Here is a 15,139-nt window from a genome sequence, read left to right as displayed (position 1 = left end):
ATACAGATTGAAAATATTTATTGACTAATTGGTGTCAGTCATTCCACTAAGCAGAATGTGCTTCATCTCATTTAATACTCACAGTATACCTATATAGTAGGTTTTAACATTATCCCCATTTTACATAAAAGGAAATAGATTGTGTCAATGGCCCAAAGACACCCAGCTAGTAGTGATGGACCTGAGATTCAAACCTGACTGAAATCTGACCCCAGGGGCAAACATTTGTAGGGACAAGTACCATGATTTTGCCAGTTTCAACGAGCATGGCAGGCCCAGGACGAATAAAAGTCTCCTGTTACCAGGGACCTCCCACATGAACATGATGCTACTTTAACACAATTGGTAAATGCTAGTCCAGAGGGAAGCATAACACCGTGAGAGCATGCAGGGACTACATCTACTGCATGTTGACGCTGACTGGTTTTTCTTACTCTCCAGTAAGTGCCTTTTCTCATTCTGAAAGCAATCTAGATTCAATGAAACACAATCCAACTACCCACATATGTAAACTGAGGACACATTTAAAACAAAGAAGCAAAACATTTATAAAGCTATCACTTACCACGGTATTATAATTTCAGACCTTTGTGTGCAAAATTCTGCAGAACTGGAATCACAGAGCACACCCTCTCATATCCATGACTCGGGCCTCACCATGTTTTTTTAGCCTAGAATATTATTCCTTTTAAACTTCACCTGTCAAATTCCTATTTCTTATTCAGGTTTGAACTTAAATGTTACTTAGCGTCAAAATAGAACAGCCAATATTTTCTATCTTTGGACTTGTCAAAATTTATATTTAGGTTAGAAACACATATTTAAGCAGATAATTTAATATTTACTACTAATTCTCCCTTAATGAGTATTTCTTCCATCTTTGTCATAGTGAACCATGTTGGAAAAGTGATCACTCATTAATAGCCCCATTTCCATTTGCAGGTTGTTATATTTAAATATTAGACACTGAGCGTTGTAACTTCAGTAATGGAAGATTTTCCTGAAAATAATCAGGAAAGAACCACTTGATAAATATTTGTTGAACTTATGATACATTATAAATGTAATTTAATTAATTATTTTTCCACCTGAACTTTTGAAAAGTATGAGTAGTGTTTATTACATGTCTATACCATAAAGTGTTTATTAATTCTGTATAGTTGAACAGCCATTTGTTGACATTTTTACATTATCATGTGCCTTGCAGCAATGAAAATACCATACTTTTCAAAAAGATCTATATTTTAAGACTATTGACAATTAAAACAGTAATAGAGCATAGTAAAATAATTATTTGAGATCAATGCATATTCAGAACAGGCCATTTATTCAATAATTGGAATTTGTTTGGTGTCCTGGAAAAGCAGTCATATCTGATTGCGTTTTCATCAACCACTTTTCCATTTTTTCCCTATTTTTGTTGTTGATGTCATGTTTTGGTTAAATATACATAGATTATCCAAAGTCTCTGAGCTCAAAAGTAAGAACAGTGAAGAAATAGATCAGTTATTAACAATGATTTATTTAAAACACGACACATTAGGGCCATGCTTATATTTTGAAAGTACAATCTAACTTTTCTCATACCAATTTATTCAGAGCTCATCTATAAATCTTGAGTGGCTGTATTGATTTATTTGGCATTAATAGTGTTTTTGCATGTCTGACAACTTAAAAGCAGAAGTTTAAGTGCAGTTATGATTTATTATAATACAATTATCATAAATTAAATGGTATTACTACTTATCTTGCTTCATCATTATCTCATGCTATCGTTGTATAACTATAAATATAATTCAGGAATACATTTATCTGTGTCACCTAATTTTATACCTAAAACACTCTTCAAGATTTAATAATTCTAGAAATTTAATTATGTGGTAGATTGCTAATTGACTCCCAGAATTCCAACTTTCTTTTCCTCCTTAGTAATAAAACTAATATTACTTGGGATGATAATGAGTCTGTTAAGAGACTAGATTTCTATAGCTTCTTAGACAATAATGGAGCCCAGAAACCAGCTCTGAATTGTCTATATCTGTACTTGTTTTCATTAGTATTTATAACCCTTTGTGTCTGAGCCAAGTTATTTTGTGTGCTTTCTTATATACAGCCAAACCTAAATTACAATATATTGATATTTACCCCAATATCAGACTATACTCAGAAACCAGATTGACAATTTTATTGTCCATTGTGTATGGAGTGTCTGTGAGTTTCTCAACTATAAATCATAAGTAGAGGAAATAAGATCCACCACTGCCTGAGACAGCAGATCTGATAGGAGATCCCAAAGAAGTCCATTGTTTTCTTCCACTAAATACTCCCTCCTTGTTTTAATTACCTGTCACTGTGTAACAAATTGCTACAAACTAGTGCATTAAACCAACACATGTTTATTTTCTCACAGTTTCTGTAGGTGGAGTCTGGGAATGGTTTTGGTGCGTTCTCTGCTTCAGGGTCTCATCTGAAAGCTACAGTCAAGGTGATAGCCATGGCTGCAATCTAATCTCAACATTTGTCTGGTGAGAGAACTCTACCAAGCTCACCTGGGTCATTACAGAATTAGTTCCTGATTGATATCTAGAGTGACACTTCAGCTCTTTCTTGGTTCTCAGCCAGAGGTTGGTCTCAGTTTCCAGCTGGTTGTTGGCCAGAGTTCACCCTCACTAGCTGGCCACATGGACCTCCCCAACATGGCCACTTGCTTCATCATAGCTAACAGGAGAGAGAATCTCTAGCAAGACAGATGTTAAAATCTTATGTAGCATGATCACTGAAGTGACATCTTGTAATTTCTTCGATATTGTATAGGTTAGAAGTGAGTCACAGGTCCTACCCTCACAAAACAGGAGGGGATGGAACAAAGGTGTGAGTACTAGGAATTAGGGTTAAGTGGGGTCATCTCAGAGTTAGGATGCCACCATCTTCTGAAACACTTTAAAAAATTCCCTTATCTGTGAAATGTTTTCTCTCACCATTAATATTTACTATCTTTTTAATACTTAGCATTTTTTTGCAGAATTTTATTTTGCAACAATTCCTTTGAATTGTACGAGGTCTGACGATTAAGTTCACAAATTCATCCTAGAAAAAGTGCTGCATCCCTCATTGTTAAATATCACTATAGTCACCTTCGAAGTACTCCCCTTGGGAAGCTATGCACTGACTCCAGTGCCTAGTCCACCCCTCAAAGCAATTTTGGAACTCTTTTTCTGGAATGGTCATCAGAGCTGTCATCATATTACCCTTGATGTCCTGAATGTCATCAAAATGTCTTCCATTCAATATTTCCTTTATCTTTGGGTACAGAGAGAAGTCAATGGGGGCCAGGTCAGTGTGGAGGGTGTTCCAATACAGTTATTTATTGACTGGCGAAAAACTCCCTCACAGACAGTGCCCTGTGAGCTGGTGCATTGTCGTGATGCAAGAATCATGAATTGTTGGCAACAAGTTCAGGTCGTCTAACTTTTTCATACAATCTTTTTAGCACTTCCAAATAGTGAACTTGGTTAACTCTTTGTCCATTTGGTACAAATTCATAATGAATAATCCCTCTGATATTAAAAAAAAAAAAATGTTAGCAACATTATTGCAACAAGTTTGTGAACTTAATTGTCAGACCTCATATGATTTCCTCAGAACCTTACCTGGCTTTGGAGCCATCTACAAATATAAAATATATTTTTTAATTCCTTCAACCAAGATATTGAGTAATTCCAATCTGAGTATTTATCTCTGTTGTTTACCATTGAATTAGCTCAGAATAAAGAGAAAATCCCCCTTACATTGATTGTATCAATTTTAAGATAAATAGTAAATGTATGTAACTGTGCTGTGTGAAAAATATTCATATACACATTTTCCAGCTTATTGGTCTATAATAATATTGAACACAAAATATATGAGAAGACAAGCACTTTGCAATCAAGGTGAAAGTTATACAATGAAGTTAATAATGGGAGTCAAATAAAAGTTTACTTTTGTTCCTAGACAAAGATTAAACGCTTAAATCAGGGCCTGGAATATTACATAAACGAAGAGGTGTATGTATTGTATTTTCTAGCACAATTCCTAGACTTTTAATCTTAATTTCTGACTATGTTTTGGCATGTTTTAAAATATATGAAACTTTGTTACCCTATTTATAAAATTGGTGATGATTAGAAAAAATAAGAGTTAGCGATGTATAAAGATTTGGCAGGATAGAAACAGAGAGCTTTGCAATGCAGCTTTGAGAGAGATAAGAAAGCTGAGCTAAATATACTGCAGCTTTAGGACTGCGTTGCTCACTGTTAGGGAAAAGGGAGATGATCTGTGAGTGGAGGAACTGAGTTTCCATGGAGTTTACTGCTAGAATCAGCTGAGATCTGGCATGAAGCAATAAACATATTTGCCTTAATGTTTACAAGGGCAAATTGTGTGGAATACTGAGTTCATATTTTCACTTTCAATTATGTGTTGGAGGGCCATGGTATGATTTATTATATTTGAGCCCCAGGTTCTTTTTTTAAAAAATTAAAGTTTATTGGGGTGACAATTGTTGCAAAAGTTACATAGGTTTCAGGTGTACAATTCTGTAATACATCATCTATATATCACATAGTGTGTTCACCACCCAGAGTCAGTTCTTCCATCACCATATATTTGATCCCCTTTACCTTCATCTACTACCTCTTCCCTCTTACCCTCTGGTAACCACTATTGTCTGTGTCAATGAACTCTTCTTTCTTCATTTCTTTATCTTCCTTTGATGATTTCAGTTTTATATACCACATATCTGTGAAATCAAATGGTTCTCGACTTTTTCTGTCTGATTTATTTCACTTAGCATGATAATCTCACGATCCATCCATGTTGTCACAAATGGCACTATTTCATCTTTTCTTATGCCAAAATAGTATTGCATTGTTTATATATACCACATCTTCTTTATCCAATCATTTATTGAAGGACACTTGTTGTTTCCATGTCTTGGCCACCATACATAAAGCTGGTGTACATCGGTGCACATATATCTTTATGGATAAATGTTTTCAGATTTTTTTGGGTAGATACTCAAGAGAGAGATTGCTGGGTCATATGGTAATTGTATTTTTAATATTTTTGAGGAATCTCCATACCGCCTTCCATAGCGGCTGCACCAGTCTGCATTCCCACCAACAGTGTATGAGGGTTCCTTTTTTTCCACCGCCTCTCCAACACTTGTTTTTATATGACTTGTTGATGATAGCCATTCTGACTGGCATGAGGTGATATATCATTGTGGCTTTTATTTGCATTTATCTGCTGATTAGTGATGTTGAACATTTTTTCATATGTCTATTAGCCATTTGTATGTCTTTGGAGAAATGTCTGTTCAGGTCCTCTGCCCATTTTTTAATTGGATTGTTTGTTTTTTTGTTGTTGAGTTGTATGAGTTCCTTATATATTTTGGATACTAGCCATTTATCGGAAGTGTTGTTTGCAAAAATCTTCTCCCACTCGATTGGTTGCCTCTTTGGAGAAAAGACAGCCTCTTCAATACATGCTGCTGGGACAATTGGAAAGCCACATGCAAAAGAATGAAACTAGACTGCTATCTGTCACCCTATACCAAAGTTAACTCAAAATGGATCAAAGACTTAAGCATAAGACCTGACACAATAAACTGCATAGAAGAAAACATAGGTACTAAACTTATGGGTTCAAAGAGCATTTTATGAATTTGACTTCAAAGGCTAGGGAAGTAAAAGCTAAAATAAATAAATGAGACTATATGAAACTTAAAAGCTTCTGCACAGCAAAAGAAGCTCAACTTCTTAATCTGTAAATTGGGTTTAAAAGTCATATCTCCCAGGTGTGTTGTTGAGCATTCAATGAGATTATGTCAATAAAGTGCCAAATCAGTTCCATAAATGATGTATAATTGTAAAACTAAAATAGAAAACTGATGGTGTGTGTGTGTGTGTGTGTGTGTGTGTGTGTGTTTGTGTGTGTGTGTGTGTGTGTCTGTGTGTGTATGTGGGCACATGTATTTAGATTGGAAAGGTAGGGATGATAAATGGAAAATCATCCCTGAGCATTTCTCCTGGAGTTACTCATGGTAACATACCTAGGAATTTCATTTTCTTCTTGAAGTTGATGACCATGTATCCCTAAGCTGATAAAAGACCAGAAATGGAGTCTGCCTCATACAATTTTTCTTTGAAGTGCTTAGCACATTTATTGGCTTCTAGTAAGCCCTTAACACATACTAATTCCCTTCTTAACAATCCCCCAATCTATTACAGAAATTCATTAAAATATCTCTGGATTCAAATGCTTTTCATTTTATAAAGTAAAATTCCTTTTCATTCTTTTTTTTTTGTCCAAAAAATGCACTTAAATTTTCTAGGGAGAATCACAGTCTAATTTACTCTTATTACAGTAAAGCTTTCTTACAGATAAAAATATGAAATGATGTTCTTTGTAGGAAGAATGTTTGAAATTAAATTTCAGAGAAAAATCCATAACTCTACAAACGATGAAACTTGTAACTTGGATATTAGGTGATACTCTACTTTCAAAATTATTCTAAGAACATTTTCAGCATATTTATTAGAAGCATTTGAATTGGTATTTTAAATGACACATTGCATGGCCTTATCTCTATTGCTAAAAATGAACCTCAGAAATTTTATAGAAACCAGAATCTGATTACATCTGCTCTTGAAAGCTGTTTGCTACATTGCAAAGTTGCATTAACATTTTAGACTTTGAAAACTTATTCAGTGGTGTATATTTCTTGTCTTTGCATGTTACCAAGTATAATATTTTAAAATCATTTTATAATGAAATTAAATTACTCCTATCTTAATTCATTTATGACAAGGATGGTATAATATTTGAATTTTATGGATATGTATTTTCTAACTGTAAAAATCAGTAATAATGAAGAATGCATATAATTGGAATTAAAAATAAAACTGAAGATGATTTCTAAAAATAAAACTGAAGATTTATTTTCTGTCAATACAGGTGCAGCATATACCTGAGTGCAAATTTCCAAACTAAGTGCTGAGATATAGGAGAAATGTGCTAAGTATATGGTGCTTGTAAAATTTGCAGTATTTTGCATAAAGTGACTGTGGTAGCATATGATATGTGAATTGACTGTGGTATTTAGGGACATACAAAAGAAACATGAGAAATCTACTCCCATTTCACTAAGTCTTGACAAATGTTGGAAAAATATAAAGCCAAACCTGATGAAATAATTAAGATAAGCAAGAATTCTCTCAGGCAGCTATTGCATATGGAAACTGACCTAAAATGGTAGTCAAAAGTCATGAGTTACATGCCTGATTTTCTACTTGCTAGCTGAGGTAAAGTAGCAAGTCATTTAATAAATCCAAGTCATGATATCTTTATCAGCAAAAAAGGTGGGGTACTAATACTAACCATAGTTGTTACAAGGGTTAAATTAGACAGGTGAAAGACCATTGCAAATTCCTGGATAGATGTTATTCATTATTAAAATGTATATAAAAGTATTTTGTCAGTTATAAAGCACTATTCATCCCTAAGATGTTATCATTGTAATGCAGCATACAGATGTTTTTTCTATAATATTATTATTTGAAAATATGCTAAAAGTTTACTTATTCAGCAAACAGTGTTCTCCATAAGATATATTTGTTCTGGAGTTATGAAAAGGTACAAGCAATTACTAGATATTTCCATTTATTTTTTATCATCTATATTAATTATGATACTGAAAATATAATGGACGAAGTGAGACCTGTACAAATGCTGTTTACAGCAGGGACCTGGCTAGAATGTGGTTAACAGCAAAACATGGAAAAAAATGAGTTATTTCTTTCAGGTAATTATTTTCTCTTCCTAAAGGATTATTCACTTGCTTCCATCTCATTGTTGTTGCTACTAATACTTTGGATTCAGATATTGATTTAGACACTAGCTACGGAAACCTAAGAAAGATGTAACAATATTGAATCTTTTTTTTTCTACAATAGTTAATTAGGAGGAAATGATATTTACTCTAAAGTTTGTTTTGAATATTCATCAAGATATTCTTTAGTCAATTTTTAAAATAAACATTCCCCATCACTCTACCAAAACATCTCATGCCAAGGATACTAATAATCTCTATGTCTGTATGTATAAAGAGCATTTTTTCAGTCTTGTGGAATTTAACTTCTCATCAGCATTTTATTGAACTGATCACTTCTTCACAAAACACCCTCTTCCATTAGCATCCATGACACCATGCTTTGCCTATTCTTCTTGTACTTCTTAAATCACACCATTTCCTTCTCTAAGGAGTCATTATAATTAACCCAGAGAACAAGCAGAGCTACCAGGGGCTCTCTCTTCTCACTGTGCTGCTTCTGCTGAGGCAATTTCATCATTTTCCTTGTTATAATTTATCATCCATGTAATAATCACTCATCAACATATGTAACCAGACCAGAGGACCAGACCTATGTATCCAGCTACATACTCAACATTTCCACTCCTCTGTGATGTTTAATCTCATTTCAAATTCAATATACCCCAAGATTAAACTCCTGATCTTATACTGTTTCCTAACATAAGATAAATAAGAAGTCAATAATGGAGCATTCTTCCTTGTTTCTAATCTAACATTTCCTGTGTGGTGATTTCCAGCACCTTCCATCTTGACACATAAATCCAAACCCTCGGGATTATCATCAACACTAACTTCCCTCTCCTCAAATAGTTATTCCATTTTCAAGTTCTAACAAATTTACACTTTCAGTACATTTCCTACTTATCTACTTCTCTACCACCATCCTCCTAGTTCAAACTACTATTTTCACCCATCCAGACTATAGCAATATTCCCTGGTCAGTACTCTTAGTGTTTGTTCTGTTCCCTCTCTAATCTGTTCAGACTATAACTCCTGTTCTATTCTTAGGACACAAATCTGATACTGTCACATCCCACACCAAATTAATTAATATCACTTTTTCGCTTCTCCATTGTTCTTAGAAAAAAGTCCAAAATACTTAGTGTTGCAGAACTCTTGCATAGCTGCCAGTCTCCTTTCACATCGACTTTCATTGCTCTCTCAGTGTTCTCCAATCTTAAAGGTTTTCTTTAATTTTTCCTTCCATGGGTCCATTAAACATACTGTACTTAGTTAGCCTTGATCATTTTCATCAACCTCTCTCTCTTCTCATCCTTCCAGAACTAGCTCAGGTATCTTTTCGGCAGAGAATCTTGCCCTGATGCTCCTGTCTGTTCTGGTCCGTTTGTTAAAAGCTATCATATAGAATGTTCCCTTCATTTGTAACACTCTGCTCAGTCTCAGCTTAAAATGGTACCCTTTTGTGTGCAATTATTTGAATAATATCTGTCTCTGTAGACCTTCAGCCCCTTGAGAAGAGTGGCCACTTGTGTCATCACTCACCCTGCAGTACCGAGAGCGTGATAGCCTAAATAAATATTTTAGACATATTGTTGTCAAAAGTCTCCACAATATCTAGGCTTATTATAATATTGTTGTTTTATGTCTGTGTATGTATTTATTATAGTCCACAACCACTTCCTTAATCGACATCAAATTGATTGAGAAGTTATTTTGTTAAGTATTTTTAATAATATTGATTGATAGTCAATTTGTATGGCACTTCTATGAGGAATCATTCATGCACCATCAATAAATATGACTTATAAATGATTCTTTTCTATATCTTCAATTCACCTTACTTTAAAAGAAGGCATTTAAAAGAAAAAGGACCTGGACTTGTCTTATACCCATAATGTTAAATGGATTATGCTACTATTATGCTGCCTAGTCCTTTAGGGTCTATCAGAGCATGAAATCAATATCACCATTAGTTCGAGTACAATCAAATATTCTTTCCAACGTCTGTCGCTTGCTGTCACCTGCATTTGTAATTTCATGTTTTCTTTCACATACTTACTTTCTGCACATTTATGCAAAATTCACACAGTCATCTAGAGTGATCAAAGGGTCACTGTCAAGCTTAATAGTATTACATTTAGAATAAAAGATCTGACTTATGTAACAGGGACCTGATTATCTCACTTTCCTTTCTAACTCTGCCTATGTACATTCTGTTGTAACAGAAAAGTAGGGTGATGGAATCACAAAAATTCCAGTGTTGTGAAGAATAATTCAGTTATTGATAACACAATGTAGCGCACACTTGAAGATGCTGGTCACTGAAATATGCCAACCTGCTGGGATGGGGCAAACGTTCAGAGTAATAAGACACTGAGCAGCCTGATAAAGGCCAATGGAATGATAAGGGAAAGAGCTCAGGAACAAATTAGTAAACTAATTTGTAACTAATTTATTACAAATTAATTAATTTATTAGTAAACAAATTAGTAAGCTAATTTGTTCAGATGAGAAAAATGAAAGGAAATGTAAAAGACACAGAATAATTGAGATGAAATGGCATTCATCAAAGAGAAGGTTAAGATAATTAAAAGAATGGAAGGGAGGAGACATTTAAAATAATAAATAAAAACTCTCACAGCCTGGGATAATGCCAACATCCTTAGATAGAAAGAGTCTACCAAGGACTGAAAAAAATGAATTTAAAAGAATTTCTTCTCTAGATATATGTTAAAGCAAATGTCAGAGTATTGGGTATTGGAGATAAACTCCTAACCCCATTCCAGTGGGTATTAACCAGATTTACTTTAAAAATAAAATAAAATTAGATTATCATCCAGCTTCTTGTTTGTAATGCCAGATGGAAGAGGACAGTGGAGAAACACAGTAAAATTCTGAAGCAAAATATGTATTGCCCAATTTCCTGAGGACATACTTGAGTATAATGGAGGGAAAAAAAGCTCAGGAAATACGGTATAAGAAGTAATCGTATACAGGTAAACCATTACATACTTTTTTTACATTTTATTTTAAAATTAACTATTCTAAAACATGCTTGAATTTATCATTTTAACAAATTTAAACTTAATATCAAACTGGAAGCAAAACACCAGAACTCAATGAGAAGCAGGTTGCTGGAGCTCTGTAGAGTTGAGCACATTTGGAAAGAAGGAGAAGACGGGGGGAAAACACTCACTAATACTCTTGTCTTATTTGGGGTAGGACCTCTAGAATGAAGGGAAACTGTGGGTGTGAGTATTCTGTTAAAATTTTGTAGAACTTAACATACAAAATTAGTGTAACATACTTAATTAGTGTAACATACTAATTTGTGTAGAAAATGTAAGGGTTAAATCCAAGCAGATGAATATTTACAATATATCAGAATGAATTTACCCATTAATACTTCTTAGAGCAAGTTTAAAACCATCATTTAAATTTATTTACAAAGAGAGATGTTAAAAACAAAACAAAAATTTATTTTACATAGGAAGTTTGGGAAACGTGATGTGTGTGTGTGTGTATGTGTATGTGTGTGTTTATAAAATATAGGCAACACGTACACAAACACTAACACTATCCAAAATAGAAATCATGATACATGCATGAACTGCTATGAGTATTTTACACCATTTCCCCCGTATATGTGTATATATATATATATATATATATATATATATATATATATATATATCCTTTTTTTTCACTTTCACTTGATGATGATTTTAGACTATAATAGAAAGAACAAACAAATGGCATGTTTGTTGTAGTAGTTATTTTTTTTTGAGAAAAGTTAAAAAAGTTAGATCAGTAATTGAATATGTTTTGAAAAGTAAATGTAAAACGGAATAAATCATACAAGCATTAAAAGAAATCATTGAGATTATAGTCTATGGAAGTGGGGAGGTTTTTTAAAAAGAAATAAAGTACTAAAGCAAATAGGAGAAATATTCATTTGATTGCATATTTTTTTAAGTTGGCATAATAAAATACTCCATAAATATAACTGAAAGATAAATAAAAGTATACAAAGAAGATGGTTATAATAAAGAAAATTGACTAATTTTTTATCGTGATACTTTCATAGACTGTGAAGTGTGATTAAATTGGTAAATATTTTGGGGTATATTTTGGCATAAATAAATATACCATTTAATCCATTATTCATCATAATGATGATAATATCCATCACAGGGGAATGGCTATGTGAACACTAAGGAGTACTAAACGGGAATGAAAAACAAATGATAGACCTATATGTACAGATGTAAAGAGCTCCAAAATATTAAATAAAAAACAACCAAGGGCAGAACAATATCTACAGTATTTCCCCCTTAATTTAAAACACATTAACACACATAAGCTGTATTTTATATGGGCACTATAGAGACACATAAAAACTTAAAAATAAGTTCTGGGAAGATACATAGCAAAATAATGTTAACGATGATCTCTGGGGGAGGGACTGAATTGGAATGAGTTAGTAATCAGAGGGCATATTCACTATGTCTGTATTGTTTAAATATTTTAATATTAGAGTGTGTTAATGAACTATTAATATATATATAACTAAAAATTAAAGCAAAATGGGTAGGATTGAGAATGAAACACCCAAAACTAAAAGTTAAATTTAGGGGATGAGTCATCAGTGGTTTTTAAGTTGCCTTAATTCTGGAGAGAAAAACATTTCAAATTATTGTAACTAAGAATACAAGGCATTGATGTTATAAAAAATTTAATGTTCTTCCAGGTGTTGAAAAAGACAGGTCTACATACACATATTTGCAGAAACTAGCTTTCCCCACATTCACATGGAATCCCAAGTGTTGTTATTCTCAGGACATTGTGCCTTCAGCTTTATTGCATGGGTCCTGCCCTCAGCTGCTGGTATCATAACCTTATAGGCGGTGTTGAATAAAAGAGGGGCTGAAACACTCTGATTCCTACATGCAGAAGAGAGACCTAAGAAAACTTGAATGTAGCCTCAATATGGAGCATTATGTCTAGAAGTAAAATTTTCAATATAAAGTTAAGTGTTTTAACATTGACATACTGTTGCATTTACTGTCTAGAATTATCCTTATACAAGCATTTGATGTAGATGAGAACAATGTTTTTATCTTTGAGGGCAGAGACTTTTATTTTGAACAAAAGTAGTTTACAAAAGCCTGAGAATGACAAATAAAATCTCACTATCTCTCCCCCCACCAAACAAAACAAAACAAAACAAACAAACAAAAAAACAGAAAAACATGACTATAAGAATTAAATGAGATGATGGATGTGAATATGTGTCTTAATATAAAATATTTGAGCATTCAATCATTCATTAGTTCAACAAATACTGACAAAGTACCAGGCATGGGACTGTGTTTTCAAGACACAGAGATGATGAAATCACAAAGCCTGTCCTTTCAGGATTTACAATTTATTTCTAAGTCAATTATATCCTCAGATGATAATGTAACACAGTGTATGTCTGAAATATAATAGAAATATGTAGTTGGCCTGGTGGTGTCTATTTTTCTGAGACTTCTTCGACATGGTGATTTATGAGCTAAGTCTTAAAGAATAAGTAGGGTGAGGAAAAAGATACCATAAGCAGAGGATAGCAAGTAGAGTCCCCACTCTTTTTCGTGCAGTATCAGCATTTCCTGCTGTTTTCTACTTTTGTACCTTTGATTACACTGTTTTCTCTGTGTGGAAAGGCTTCCCCTTCACTGCCACCTCAACCCCTGCTTGACAGTCACTCAGAATCAATTCACTCGATAGCGCTTCATGATGACATCTCAGAATTATGATTCTCTCCCACCCCATTGCATTGCTCTTGGAAATGGTTTGTCCTTAATATATAAACTGTGAATATGTCACATTCTCTTTGGGTGATCATCTCTCTAAGAGCAGGATAATGCTTAGTTATCCTCGTGTCCCAAATCTTTGCTCAGTCCTTTGCTCAAATTAGAGACTACATAATCTTTCCTGGGTTAAATTTTCCTCTTAGTGACCTAGACTTAGAACATAGTCAGGTCCAGCATAAGATAGTCCTGTGTGGTGGTCAAATGTCTGAGTTAAGGGAAGGATGCCAGGTACGTACGAGGGTATCACTGGATGTACCTGCCATCGATTTTTGGCAATCATATAAAGAAGCCTGCCACTTCTATTACAAATAAAATGTAATGCATAGATGTCTCTCTTCTCTGTCATATCAAGTGTTCTCTGTATACTAAGGGTTAGGAGGGACAAGGGAAAAGATAGTCAAAATACTTTTTGATGGGAAGTTACTTCTTTACTGCATAGTATCATGAGGACCATATCACGTCTTATCCAGGTCCACTGAACATACTTTCAAGTAATATTTCAGGGTTTTCTCATTGTCATTCCCATTTAATCTCTTCAGGATCCAAATTGAGTAGCTTATATTAGCTTGCTTATTTTTATCATACATTATGTAAAGTCTTTGGTTTAATAATCACTGTGTACTTATTTGCCCTATCATTGGGTAAGACATATATTTAGCAAATTGGGATTCTTCAGAGTTAAGTGACTTTCTATACTTTCATATCTATATAAAGTTTTCATTTCTATATCACTCAAATACCGAGTTATATATATACATGCTATTTGTAATAGGTGTTCAGATAACTCTCAATAATTTTTTTTTTTTTAATTTCTGGGGTCATAGTTTTAGGTAAGTCTGTGTAATTAACTTTTCATAAAACGTTTAAACAACAAAGAAAAAAACTCAAGGCATTTTTGTCATCAAAGGAAACTTAGGAAAGTAGGTTTTGAATCAATTTGTTTTTGAAAGTTGATCTTAATGAATTCTATTCTAAACTTCAGCTGTGCTGTGAGTGAGAAGAAAAAGCTGCTATCTGAAATGAGGTCAAGTTCATAGCAGGCCCAAAGGCAACTGTTCTCAAGTATTTCAGAGTTTCATTCCTGCACCTGCAATCTGATAGTACCAGAATTGCTCACTTGCCGACCCAGCTGTCATGTCTATCACATGCTGAGACTCAGCTAGTTACTTACAGTACCTCTAAAAAGTAGCCCCAGACAATGAAGAGAGTGCTGACACATTTGATCTTGGGTCACGTCATTGTTTGCCCACTGGTGCAAAGTATTATATTTAGGCATTTATGGTATGTGCAAAGTGGGTGCTGGAGCATCTGATGCAGCAGAATTCATGATCCAATTGCTTTGTAATGCCATCCACTTTTAGCAGCACTCAGGACTTCTTCAGAACAGCATATTCTGACTTTGCTG

The sequence above is a fragment of the Rhinolophus sinicus genome, chromosome 17, assembly GCF_057876585.1.
Source record: "Rhinolophus sinicus isolate RSI-liver-muscle chromosome 17, RSI-T2T, whole genome shotgun sequence".
Lineage (NCBI taxonomy): Eukaryota > Metazoa > Chordata > Mammalia > Chiroptera > Rhinolophidae > Rhinolophus > Rhinolophus sinicus.
This window is presented reverse-complemented; position numbering follows the sequence as displayed.